Source organism: Bombus fervidus, chromosome 15 (assembly GCF_041682495.2).
Source record: "Bombus fervidus isolate BK054 chromosome 15, iyBomFerv1, whole genome shotgun sequence".
NCBI lineage: Eukaryota > Metazoa > Arthropoda > Insecta > Hymenoptera > Apidae > Bombus > Bombus fervidus.
Window position 1 is genome coordinate 7,722,971 of NC_091531.1, and position 14,372 is coordinate 7,737,342.

Here is a 14,372-nt window from a genome sequence, read left to right on the forward strand (position 1 = left end):
GTGCAGAGCCGCGCGATCGCAACACCAAACGATGCGGCCCTAGTACCAATGTAGTAAGCGTGATTTAGCGACGTCTACCGCGATTTATTTACGAATCGACAGTCCGGAACACGCTTGAGGTAGTACGCGGTCAGACGTGCCCGAATATATATTCCTGAACGTAAAAATTGTTCCACCATAAAATATTTCCACGAAAAATATTTTACTTCCCGTACCTTTTTATTTAAATTGCGGATAAATCATTTAATATAGATGAAACTTTATAATACTATTTTATCTTGCTCAAAAACTAAAATATTAAAAAGCTCATTATACAAAACAAAGTTCAGAAAGTTCGATTAAATATGAACTATGGTATATTAACTTTTATCAAATTGTGTAATACAGTTCTGCTTTATTGGAGATTTGAGGTTAGGTTCGATAGAGAGCACGGTTGTACCAAGTTTAAACCATTAAGAATTAATTTTCTATTAACCAATCTGCAATGTATTTTCTATAAATTTACATTATTGAATTCTGTTCTTTTTATTTTTTTTTTTTTTTAAGATTAAGGTTATGGAAGGCAATTCCAGGAATTTGCTTAACGCTTTCTTCATGAATATTTTTTCCTCTGTCTAAGATACCACAATTTCATGAAGTTTGACGAAGTTCGAAGAACCTTCTTTCTTCCTTCTGAAGAAAATGAATGAAGAAACGAATAGAAAGTTCCTCCCGGCCTCGTCTAAGAATTATAATAAACTCTACGTTTTATGATTAAATTATGGAAATTGATTATGGATTGCCCTTCCACGACAATATTATGCCGTTTCACTTAACCAGGATAGATTTGGCTTCGATAGAGGCGGGCCAGACGATTAAAGAACGGGTGAGGTGTATTTTCGTCAGCCTCGCCTAGGTATCGGTACCGCAAAATCGCGTTGCGCCATTTCAGTGCTACCAAACTTACTCGGCCAGTGAGACCAACACAAAATTCACCCCACTAACGACCCATCAATATAAAAATCATGCAAAAGCAACAGCGTTAGAAAGTTTAACACCTTTCACATTTTATCAACACCTTCGATATATGTCTGCAAAATCTATTAACTTCGTCCCACTGTATTTAAAGCGAAATGAAAAATTTACGCAATACTAGTCCAAACCCTTAACCAAAAGTGTATTAATAAATTTTCAAACTCTTTTTTCTCGAATGCAAGACGCCGTACGAAAAAATGTTATTGTATTATTACAAGATAGGACTCAAGCATGATTAATTTATATTTGATTTTCAAATATTTTGATACGTAATTATAATGCGTAGTACAGTATGGATACTGTTTTCCTTATTAGAAATTTAGTTGACAGCGTGCAGCTGTTTCCAGCGATTTTCTCTGCCCTTATGTAGGCGGTTGTGAAAGTGTTAACATTTCCTTCGTATTTCTGGGCCGACAGCGTGTTAACACATTGGTTACCGTTTCACGCGATACTTGACTACGTATCCGTCGTATCGATTGCTGTCTGCACCATGTTCGCAGACACAAATGCGCGAGAACCACCATCGATGGGCTATTAATACATTCCCAAAAGAAAATGTGTTTATTTCTTGCAACGACCAAACAGTAATTTATCCAGTGCAATTTGTAAAACCTAGTACTACGGGCTAATGTTAATTTCTCGAGTGAAAATCCACACGAGCCGCTTCTAACGAGATATTAACGTGATAAGACTTACATGGAATGTAATTTATTGCAAATGTACAAAAAAAAAAAAAAAAAAAAAAATGTAATGCTACGTGGTAACGACCAGTTTCCAAAATATTTGCATAGAGAAAGTTCTCGAAATCCATTCCTAATACCGAAATATCAAGCACAGAGCGCTGCATAACATAACCTATGTGTAAAGTGTAATTTGATACAAACTTCAGAACGCTTCACGCCCATTTCCTAAGATCCAGATAAAAAGTTCAAGATATATCTCCAGCAATGCACATACACAGTATAATTTCTTACAAGTGTGAAAAAACGCGATACTGTGTGGGAACAGAAAAGAAATTTATCTCAGTCCTTAAAAGAAATACTTTAAGACCTGTTTTTAAGAAAACATCAATGCATAATTTATTAGAAAAGCATAGTGTCACATACTAAATATTCTACGTGATACGATCTTCGTCTTTTTGCCATGTTTTTGTCATCTTTTTTCTTTTTTGTCATTTCTTCATGAGAGACGGTTACATCGATAAAAATTCTCGAAACAGCAAGTGGAATTTTCGCGATGCCTGCTTCAGACACGGTTCGCGTCGACATTATCTACTGCGCTGAACGCGTTAAGAGCCGAGTGAAACGGCCGCAGACAGCGCCTTAAGCTTTTTTCACGCGGATACCAAGAGGCTGACCCACTTGCGCGGCAGCCTATACGCCGTGCAAATTGCCCGTAGAATTTCGTCGCCAAGTTTCGGTGCAAAATGCCGCGAGCTGTAGCGCGAAACCTTAACACCACCGCAAGACCTTCAACGATTCGACGGGCTACGATAAATTTACGAACAATCGATACTGATATTATGCAATCGCTACGAAGCTGTTTCAACATCTAAATATGTAACATTAGGCACATTCGTTCAAGTCTCCTTAAAAGATCGCATCGCGTGTTATTATTTTCATATCAAATATATTTATGACCAAGGAGTGTTTTCTTCTATAGTTTTATTATATCTTTCATTTCAAAGAATACAAAAACAGCTGTTTTTACACCTCTGGAATAATTTTTGCAATATTTCTTTAAACGTAGAAATTAGCGTGTTACATACACTCAATCCGATATGTATGTTGATTTCGTTCAATGATCAAACTGTAATATATTCAGACGTAAGTTTGAATAAATTTTAATAGGAATTTATTAAAGTTTATTTTCGTACCACCGGAATTCCACGAATTCTTTTTACGGACGTATCTCCGTTAATTTTACTGAAGCGACTGACTTTTTTCCCCCCTTTCTGCAATGGCGGCGCGCAGATTGATACGTTCTGCGAAGTCTGAAACGGCGCGGCTCGTTTTAATTCGAATAGACGATGACGGTGGAATCGATCCTGTCTGATGAAAGAGTCGGCCGATTTGAAAGCTCTAATGGAATTCCTGTTTCCACGAAAACGCAGGCGTAGAGGAGGAAAGAGGTGGGGGGGGTGGGGGGGGTGGGAAGTTGCGAATATAATGCTGTTGCCGGGAAACAGAGTTTTCCCCGATGAAATCCTGTTTTTAATCGAACAACGAAACTGGTTTTCGCCGACAGACATCGAATGATATTCTCTCCATCGATTCTCTGACTTAGGATTACCCATTAACACGTTCTAGTGATTAGCATTCAACATTTCCTTGTAGATCCTAATCTTAAGATTTTCTAGTCCTTTCGTCGACTTCTTTTTAGGAAATCTACATTTTGTACTAAATTCTAATTCCAGAATTTTCTAGAAAAGCCCCTAGTTCCAATGTATTAAAATAAGTCTACATTTCATATTAAATTTTAATTCTACTATGTACTGAAAATTCCAAATAGAACCAGTACCTTAAAAAATCTCATGAAAATAAAATCAGAAAGGTTCATATTTCATACTGTATTAAATTCTAGTCCCAAATTTCCCTGAAGTTTTTCTAAAAATTCCTCTAGTTCCAGCTTATTGGAAAAAGTGTACATTTTATATTAAATTTTAATCCTAGAGTTTCAACAAAAATTCCTTAGATCTACTGTATTAAAGAACAGTCTTATATATTTAAAGTTTTATATCAAATTATAATACTGGCACACTCTAAAATTACCTAGAGTCGATAATCTTAAAAAAATCTCTATAAAATATAGTCTCCCAATGATAAATTAAATCACAATAGTATTTTCTAACAAATGTATCCATATACTTAGATTGACTATCAATATTGATAGTCAATATTCAATGAGCATAATAATCACGAATTTATAAGAATATAGAACTATTCAGCCATCTAGTAACTGAAATAAAACAAAGTCTTGCTTGATCTGTGCTCGTCTGGCACACATTCCACGCTTCGTTAAAATTGACATAATCTCGCATGATTAATCAATACGATACTGTACGTTGTATTAATCGAGCAAAGACCGATTACAACTTGCGCTACTTCATCGAATAAATTATGACTATTTTTGATGGCGTATTATCGCTGAAATATTGACGCAGCGGCTCGAAAATCTCACGCGTAACGAGAGAAGACAGCCGCGAAGTATGCGACGAATCGATGAGACCGATCGCGGAGAAATCTACGCGCAATCGCGCCGCCATCTGCCCCTATCTATCCGTACTAAAATCTTTCTTTTGTTTCCCCGAGTTCCATCTACTGTGGTGTTAATTACTTTGAACGCTTATGTTGAGGCGTGCCTGAATTCCAATCGGAGGATTACGAACCGGCGACTCGTTAATTAATAAGAATCATCGAGAAATCGATGATCGACACGGTTGCACGGCAGCTCACGGTTTCGACGTTCTAATTCCTGCGACGATAACCGATTGACAAAGGAGAAATCGATTGGACTAATTGGTTTATATAACGAAACTACGGCTTTATGTTAGGAAAAAGAAAGAAATTGACGGTTTTAGGTTAGTATGAGAATGTAGAGAAAATTTGAGAAATTATTCGATGAATCGTCTCGATGAGCTGACATGTCTCGACAACTTCATTTTGTCGTGGTTATTAAATAACATCGTCTACTGTCGAATAGAAGGAAACTTGCTATAAAAGTGACCGGCTGTATTGGTAATTTATGAATTTTAAGTATTTACGTAATGAAAGACGAAAGCAATTTTTTGCGAGATCCCAGGAATTCTTAATCGTATCTCGGAGAACGACAAATCTCTTTCTGACGATACATTAACTATTTTTTTGTTTAAATATTTATTATTCCGTCTCGTTTTTCTTATTTGAATATACAATTATTTTCTTAAGCTCCTTCTTTTATAAGCTCGATCTTGGGCTGATTTACAATTACAAGTGGCAAATAATTATCATCTAGACAAGATAATATTCTCTTTCCCGTGTTATTCCTAAATTTGCATCGTCTTTAGTTTGATACATAGTTATACATCGGTCGTCAAAATAATTTCCCGATGGAATTTCCCGAACTTTTCACCGCTGATTCACAACTCTCAATTTTCCATCACTTTTTATTAAAAAAAAAAAGAGAAAAAAGACTTTTTGAAAAATCATTAATCCACCATTACACGGGATCAGCAAAATGGGAAACGCAGATGGTTGCTAATTAAACATTGATGCGGTGGAATGTCAATAATAAATATCAAATCGAAATTAATTATGAAAATGAATAATTCATGCGTCTTCCTCATTCATGACGCTGGAATTTTGTGTTCGATCAAATTTTCATGATGGCTGCGGTAGTGTGGGGAGGCTAGTGTAAAAAGTTAATGGCCGCCACCAAAATAAATGATCGTTGATTTCGCTTGGAAAAAGAGTTCCGGCTGCAAACTAGTCCTATTTCCCCAAGGCAAGCAATGAGCTTGCAATTTCCATTCGAATCGAGTAAACAAGATTCGCGTAGTCGATTTTCTTCTGTCACCACCCATCTCACGCCATTCTTCCTATGATGGCCGCCAATCTTTGTAATCGAGATATTTCTGATCTATTGAATCACGTGTTGCCAACCTTTTCTTCGTTTCATCGTGATTTTTAACTAAGTCGTTTAGCCCTTAGCTGAGTTGTGTAACCGTTATTGATTTCTATCTATGTAATTAATATCGAACCTATAACATTTGTTTTAAAAACTAACTGTACATTCTCAGGAAGACTTTAATAATTATCACAAGTATTTTGAGGACTTTTTGAAGATATAAAATAGCATATAAATGAAATAGAAAATTAACTACAGAAAGCTGACTAATAAAAAAACTTGCAAACGTATGGCAATTAAAAACCTACATCTCTGTAATCCTAGAAATCCCTAAAAATTCCTGTAGACGCATTGCGAAATGTTTATATTTCAAATTACTTTCTAATCTTAGCGGTTCCTCAGGAAATTTATCTAAATCTAATTTTTTTTCAAAAGGTGTATATTCCACGTCAGATTCAAATCTTCTAAAAAACAAAGTCCACCGTTTATATTAAATTCTAATTTTGTTGTTCCCTAAAAATTCCCCTAGACCAAGTTTCCTATATTTTTCTCTAGAATGGTTGGTGTGTTTGTTTTTTCACTGAAGCATAGCGCGAACAAGATTCTTGATAACAGCAGATTATACGATTACTGGGTAAGACGACTCGGAAGCGTCTCAATGTTCGCGATCCGTGTACGCCTCCTCGACAAATCGATTTCGACAAAAACTAGGCGGTCCTGCAGGCCGAGTGGCGCTCAACCTACTTTTTCCACGCTCGCCAAACCCACCTCGAAAATGACGACGAACCCGCCTTTCGTTTAGCCACCACTTACATTGTCGATCTTTGATTCTACATATTTTTCATTGTACCAATTGCTATTTTTAATGACTCGCTATGATATGACGCGAAATATAAAGGAAATATAAACAATTAATATACATATATAATAAAGAAGGTAAGTTTGAGGAATTGCAAATAAGCTCTAGAAATTACAAAGTATCTAGATTGTCCTATGTGACGACAATGACAAAACGAACTATTGCAATATGGTTAGAAAATTATAACGATTAAATTAATTATTAAATGTACGGTCTATCAACTTGCAACTTGTCAATTTACTAATATTTTTAATTAATTTGATAAAGTATTGCTTCCAGGGACCTGATGATGTCGAAAAAAAAAAAAAAAAAAAAAAGTCTCAAAAGGAACCAACGGTAATGAAGGGAACGAAAGGTCGAAAGAATAAATGATAAAAGAGCAAATAGAAATATATTTCACTTGATTAGGAGGCTTTTTGCTAATCCTAAACACGATGCTATTGTTTAGCGAAAGGATCGTGATCGATGAATCTGAACCATCCGTAATTCCTCACCGATCATGGTGAACAATATGCGATCAGGTAACGTGTAATTACGTGATACGATTATGGACTTCGATCAGAGAACTTCGCTGCTCTTCCGACTTTTCCTCTGCTACAAAAGCGGATTTATGTTGCATAGAAAGGGGTTTAGAATGGGAACTTTCATTCGACATTAAAGGAAATTTTATGTAAAATGAAGTGTACTTATAGATACAGAGGGATATTTCATTGAATTTAATATGATTGATATAAATATAAATTTAAGCAAAATTGGAAGAAATGGAAAACTAGAAATCGCTATGAAATTAACAAATTCTGCATTCAAGAAAATAGAAATATCCTAGGACTTGAAAATAATTCTTAAATATTGAGAAAGGAATTCAAATATATAAAAGAATCTACAAGATTATTAAATCTCATGATTACGAACAATTCTATTAAGGCATTTATAAATAATTCTAATTCTAATAATCCTAATGAAAGTATTATTTTAAATAATTAATAATTAGAACTCGGAGGCAAAAGTAATTTAGAGGGAAAAATCCTATCGTCAATTTTATTAGAAACCTTATCTGATAAACCGATTCGCCAAAGAAATTACTATACACCTGCATATCCATCACTTTTATAAACTAAAATGTAGATGTGCATTTGCCCCGAGTTTGATCGATTTACTTTTTGAGCTTATGCATAATTTTTATCCCGCAACGATGTTCCGCGATAGATAATAAAAGTTGAAATTGAGTTGCGAGTTATCGTCAGAATAACTCATTTCGTTATTTTTAAAACATAGGTAAATAGACTATATCCTTTCGTCTAGTAATAAAACAAATGTTATTCAGAATTATTCTACTAGAAAAAAATCACTAGATTTAATACCTATAAAAACACGAGAACGTTCTCAAAAAGAAAATACCATCTTCATAACAGAAAAGAAGTTCGTAAGAATTAGTTAAAAACATTATCTCGTGTTGTTTAAATGATAATGAACGAATAAAGGTTAGAATTAAAATAAAGATCAGGCGTTTAGGACTACGACGTCCGGATTAGTGAGAAAAGACATAGAAGAATATACACCGTTGATCCTCTGGTTACATTATTCACGTGTAATTCCCTTAGATTACGTTTGCAGCTCGTTCGACGAGATAAAACCCGGCTGTTTAACATTTTTCATGTTACATACCGTTAAAAATGATGCGATTAAAAGTTTATGAATTAACAGGCAGCGCGCGGCGAACCTTTTTTTTTCTGTTTGCCAATTATTAATTCAAACATTTATCTTTTGAACTACGCTTCGTTTGCGGAATTATAATTATCCTCTTTCCAAATCCTATTTAACGCGCTATTGTACTTGTTTAAATAATTAACCTCCCTTCGTTTGGTGACATTTTACATGCCAATATTTTTATTATTTTTTTTTGTTTTTTAACCAATATTGTAAAGCATATTATCCTTATATTTAATATCTACGTAATTACAGGAAAATGTTTCTTTTATGAGATAAGCTAACTTATGGGCTAATTCGATATTTTTATACTACATTTTGTATTTTAATAATTGTTCTTCTTTCGCCAACATTAGAAAGTAGATTAGTTCTATATCAATTAATTATTTAAACGATTTCCCGCCATTGTGCATTTCAGTGCAATCTCTTCCCCTACCAACATTATAAAACATATAATTCCCCATATCGAATATCAGACACTCTCATTTATTCCTTAATTATACTTATCAATATTATCCTGTTATATTAATATTGAATATTTACATATGCATTGCGGAAAAATGTTATTTTTATGAAACGAAACAAGCCGGTGATATATTTTTAGATCGTATCGATAATAAGTCTTGTGTCTTAACAATTTTTCTTGTTTTTTTTTTTCTTTACTAATGACACATACAATTATTATGAATCATATAACAATTATTATACTATTCCATATACATAACGAATAATTATTAGAATAATTACACCGGCTTCGCAATTTTATATTTCATGAATTTTTCTTTCCCATAGCATAGCGAAGCATATAACATATTTTATCGAAATAATTGCCCTGATATAGTACCATTTTATGTTTCAGCATTTTTTCCCACTTGTACCAACATTGTAAAGTACGGCGTCCCTGACGAATATTTACATAATCGGGAGAAAATTTTCTTTCTATAAAGCGAAGCAAGCTTGCAGACTAATTTTAGATCTTGATATTCAGGTAAATAAAAATGTAACTGTACCGTGCCTCTAATGGCCGATTTAACTGAGAAGAGGTATTATTTGCATAGCCCTACGCACACAGCAGCCATTAGCGCAACATATGTTCAACTTTCGTGACTTGCAACGACTCGAGGAAACTGGAATCGCACCGCGTTCAATATTTCGCGTTCTATTTCCTCTTTTTCATTATTTCCTTTTTTTTTTTTCCTCCTAAGTCCCTACGAAATGAACAAAACGCACTAAATATAGATAGTCCGTTTGCAATTCGTATATTACGAGATAAATAACAGCTAGTTGAAGCATGACAAACGTAAAATCGATTTCTAATATGTAGCCAAGAGGCGAGTGGGTGGGCCAAAAGGGGCGGGAATTTATGAACGACGTCGATTTCGGGCGGAATGTCTCGCCTTTCGAGCATCTTCAACGGCCCCATAAATATTCCACATCCTATAAATTTAAATAAACCAGGGGAATTTGTATGCGGTAAAAATGGACGGCCTTATGGTGCGAAAATTCAATTTCTGTCGATAAAATGTCCGTGTATATTATTTATGTCAAATTTTTTCGAAGAAATATAAGCATTTTTACGTTAACTGACGAGATTACTCATTTTTAAACTTGTTATCTAGCCTGGTAAAGACAAACATGTTTTTCCATGTCTGATTTCAATATCGTTCAATTTTGAATTCGATATGGAAATTGATGACAGAAAATTTCAAAGATTTGTTTAATAACAGTTTTCATTACGTATAACCTATTAAAAGCTAACTTCATGTATATCTGTTCTTGTCAGTCAGTTTATTTTATTGATTTCTATTCTTTAATGTTGAGGTTATGAAAGGGAATTCTAAAAATTTGTTCCATTATTTCCTCTAGATCGTACAAAGTTTCTAAATCCCATAAAGTTTGAAGAAACTGAACTATTTTTAGTACTTTATGATTATCTAAATCTTTATATAAAGCACGAAGATTCTTTTCGTATGTCCGGTTTGCATACTAAGCTTCCATAAATTATCTATTATTCTGATATTTATTTTATATCTTAACAAAACAGTAAATAAGAGGGTAACAATAAACTAGTTACGTTATTTTACATTCATTAATAATGTTTTATTAACGCGATTTTTTATATATTATTTTGTCGTTAAATCGGCAAAGGATGAATGAAAATACGATTACGGAAGGAAACTCGATGTTTCGAAGAAAAACATGGCGGATCGAAAATCTGTTGCTTGGAACGGTACACGTCACGGACACGACACAGTCACACGTACAAACCGTTACTCCCTATTTGCTTAATGAGTTAAGGACGCCAGTGAAAAATGGCGTCTAATCGCTTGTGGATTCTTTTGCGATTCTGTATACCGCGTTACGTAAGTGGCTATCAATTTCATAGATTTCCGAAGCGGTGCATCAACGCAAGCCATCAAGTACCGTTTGAAAAATCGCACCACTGCACATACCCACTCGCCAGCCAATACAATTCTCACACGGCCGTACTAACTGTGTTACTCTCAAAGATTGTCAAAATTATTTTTATATACATTTGTTATTTACTATACGTAACAACTGCGAATCTACTTAGGAGGAAATAATTAAATATTATTAGTATATATATATATTGTAAATACAAGTATTAAATAGTAATTTACTATTTGAGTGAATTACATAACCATAAAACTTGCAATAATGCTTGGTTAATATGCATAATAATAGTGGAACTATTTTCAACGAAGAAATTAAAGTGTTTATGTATACCGCATAATTTTACAGGTATTAAATAGTTTCAATTTACTATTCGACTCAATTACACAATCGTAAAATATGTATGCAATATTCATTAATATGTATAATAATTGTGAAACTATTTTTCACGATAAAATTAAATAATTTTTATTTGAAACATAAAACTTGTATGTCTACGTCATATATAAATAGTGTTAAAATAGTATGTAATTTACCACTAGAGTCAGTTACACGATATTAACGTATGATATAGATACAATGCTTCGTTTTGACGATGTATCTTATGTATCTAGTTAACGAAATACGTTTCAAGGAAATTCTAAGTATCTTTCTTCACTGAATACGGATATATGACACATTTGTTTATTGAACACATATGAATATTTATAAATATTACAGACTTATTGCAAAATGTCTTCCAAGAACTGGAGGGGATAACGCCGGTCAGTTAACGAGGTAAAATCCCGGTCAGTTAACGTGGCACTGCTGTACATATGCACCGTGAAGCAAGTGACTACTGTTACGGAATTTCCTGACGTTTCAATATTCATTTTCTTCGATACTCGTGATAACTAATATAACCACGGTTTATCATAATTCGTTGACGATTCGATGATCGCCACTGGAAGAATCGTAATAATTTCATGCATGACTAACTGCGTTTCTAGCACGAAGCAAGAACAGAGAAGCTATTCGGTATTAAAATGGTAAGATATCGGAGAATGGTTTCGCAGAGCTCGAATTTCGAAATCGAAACTGGTCCGGTTGATATGTTCGAATTACCAATTTCGAGGCAGGCGGAGTGTAAGGTTTTCATTTTCAACGGGCGACCAAAGGAGCGATACATACGACCTCGTCGTGGAAACGTACACGTATGCACACGCATGTACACGTATATACGTAACATACGAGCGTGACACGTCGAGAAATCTATGGCTTCAAGAGGACGGTCGGAAGACGGGCGGAAATGGGAAATGCCTTGGTCGACCGATCGGGAACCCTTTTCGTCGGACTTTCAATGTTTCCGTCGGCAACAGCCACCATGTTAGCGTTGCCTTGAGCCGCCTTTATTGCGCAGCGAGAGAGACCAACGTCAAAAAAACTGCCCCGCGCTCTCGTTATCTCTCGCGAAAGAGGGAAAAAAAAGTACGGCTGAGTACACACGGGGCAACGAGTAATTCGCGACAATCGCGACGAAAATTATTCGCATCTGCTATTGTGCATTATCGGTTCGAAGAGCAACGGCCTCGTTACGTCGCTGAATAAATTTCCTATCAATTTTTCTCTAAAGCAATATCCACCCTTGTGTTTCTTTCTAATATAACACGTAAATTAGCCTTTGTTTATATGATACGTACAAAAAATATCGAATATTTGAAAACGCGGAGACGAGTGGAGAGCCATGTTCAAAATATTTACTACGGACGACACGAAAGAGGGAATGTTGCAGAGAAATTTTAACGAGCGTAGAAAGAAGAGAGGTACGAGATACGATGGATAATCGCGATAGGAAATCACGATTTCGACCCATTTCCGGATCGACCTTCGTACCATCTGCGGCACATAAACAAGCACGCAAAGGCTATCCGTAATGGATGCACAGGACTGTGCAACGAAATTACAATTTCGCGGGTAACGAAAAGAGAAAGTTATAGTATGAATTAGAATATTATACAGAAAATTTGACTTACAGCATCTCCTTGGCGGTGGAGCTTGCGAAGTACATCACGGTGGCGGCGGCGGCACAGCAGTCACGGTCACAGTCACGTAAGCCCCGAACAACGGCCACGAACACAAGCGAAGAAACACTCATCACTGTCACTAGGCTGCTTTTTTTTTTTTACCAGTGGATCTCGAATAAATACATGTACGCACGCGAGAGAGTACAAGAGCGACGCGTGTCCAAGTATTCGATAGTCGAGAAAAGAAAAACGATTTCTTCGACGTTCCCGTTCCGCCTCGTCCTTTAACCCGCGAGAAGTAAGGAACACTAGGGAACACGGCTCGAACACGAATAACTTACGGACACTGAATTCTGGAACACGGAAGTAACTCGCGACACACTGAATCCGTCAGAAAAGCCACTGCCGTGCAGGCAAAGCCTAGAGTTACAGAGAGCACCGCGCTCCTGGCTCGTACCGATTTTAACCTCGCTTCGTAGTGATTCGGTGCAGTCGAGTTTCTTGACTGAGCGGCCGATGCTCGCAGAGCCGTGCCCCGCCAGGCGCCACTGCTGCCACACGACTGCTGTAGCGACGTTCAAAGTAACTAGACACGCCGCAGAAGCGTTGCGAGCCACTATTCTTTTAAATTCTATTATACAGTAATTTTTTAATATTAATTTGAAGAATAAATTACGCGTGATTTTTTTAAGGATATGGTATTTATGTCGATTAAAATCGTATGTCTCTGAGGATATTTTAGTTTGGAAAGTTTTGTTAATTTAGTATATTACTGGCAAATCATAAATGTTTTATAAGTGAATATTGTATGATTTTAATAGTTGTATATTAATAATTCATAATAATAATTTATATTATATGTGATTTTATAAACGTTGCATAATGTTGATAATAAATGCATCTCTCTTTTAAATTTATATTTAGAATCAATTCTTAATAAATAGTATATAGGAATTCTATATGGATGAAAATTATCGTTGTGAGGATATTCTGATTTACAAAATGCAGCAGATTTTAGTAACTGATTAAAGTTTATAATTATTCATTATTACAAAATATTAAATCTTAAATATTTTATAAATGAATTTAATTTTTTATGGATAAATTTAGAAATATTATATGATGTTACTAGTAAATAGAAAATTTATTTTACAGGTGAAAAACCTTTTTTGCGAACTTTGCAAATGCAAGTAAAACTGGTTTTTAATTGTTTCAAAACTATTAAATCATTTCAAAAGATATTTTATACCAAGTAATTGCAATGACGTTACGTGTTGACAGAAAATTATGATTGCGTGCAATAAAGTTCTGATTGTTATGGAAATAAACTTGTCTTCACACTTTGTTACGCTATACGATTTTATTCGCATTTCTTTGTTGATAAAAAAGAAAGAAAAGTCGTTTCCGCTTATTTTCAAACTTCGTAGACCATTGTTGTAAAATATTAGATAATAATAAAAAAATATAAAAGTGTATACTATAATCTTAGTGGGTCCTAAAATATTCCTAATTAATCTAAATTAATATATAATAAAACAATAATTGCGAGTTTTAAGTGGAACAAAGTAGGGAAATGCGATTCTTCGAGAAATTTATAACGACCTAGTAGCAGCATTAAGAAGAGGGTCACTCTCTCGTCTCGTGCTTTCATTCGCGGAAGAAGAAATCGCACCGAATCCCGATTACTTCTTTAATTAATTTAACAAGCTATTCTTTGCAAATTTATCGTAAGAAATGCTATTGTATTACACATAATCATCTTAGAAGCT

General features: G+C 34.8%; 2 protein-coding genes across 3 annotated transcripts in view; one reads left to right on the forward strand and one right to left on the reverse strand.

The window, feature by feature from the left end:
• LOC139995209 (uncharacterized) overlaps nucleotides 1–13,130 on the reverse strand; it is an 82,359-nt gene extending 69,229 nt beyond the window's left edge. For both annotated transcript variants that reach the window (XM_072018440.1, XM_072018439.1), the window contains exon 1: nucleotides 12,613–13,130. The gene's annotated coding sequence lies outside the window, so the exon portion shown is untranslated. The remainder of the gene's footprint in view (nucleotides 1–12,612) is intronic.
• Idgf4 (Imaginal disc growth factor 4) overlaps nucleotides 1–14,372 on the forward strand; it is a 76,181-nt gene that overhangs the window by 38,914 nt on the left and 22,895 nt on the right. The gene's annotated exons all lie outside the window — the stretch shown is intronic.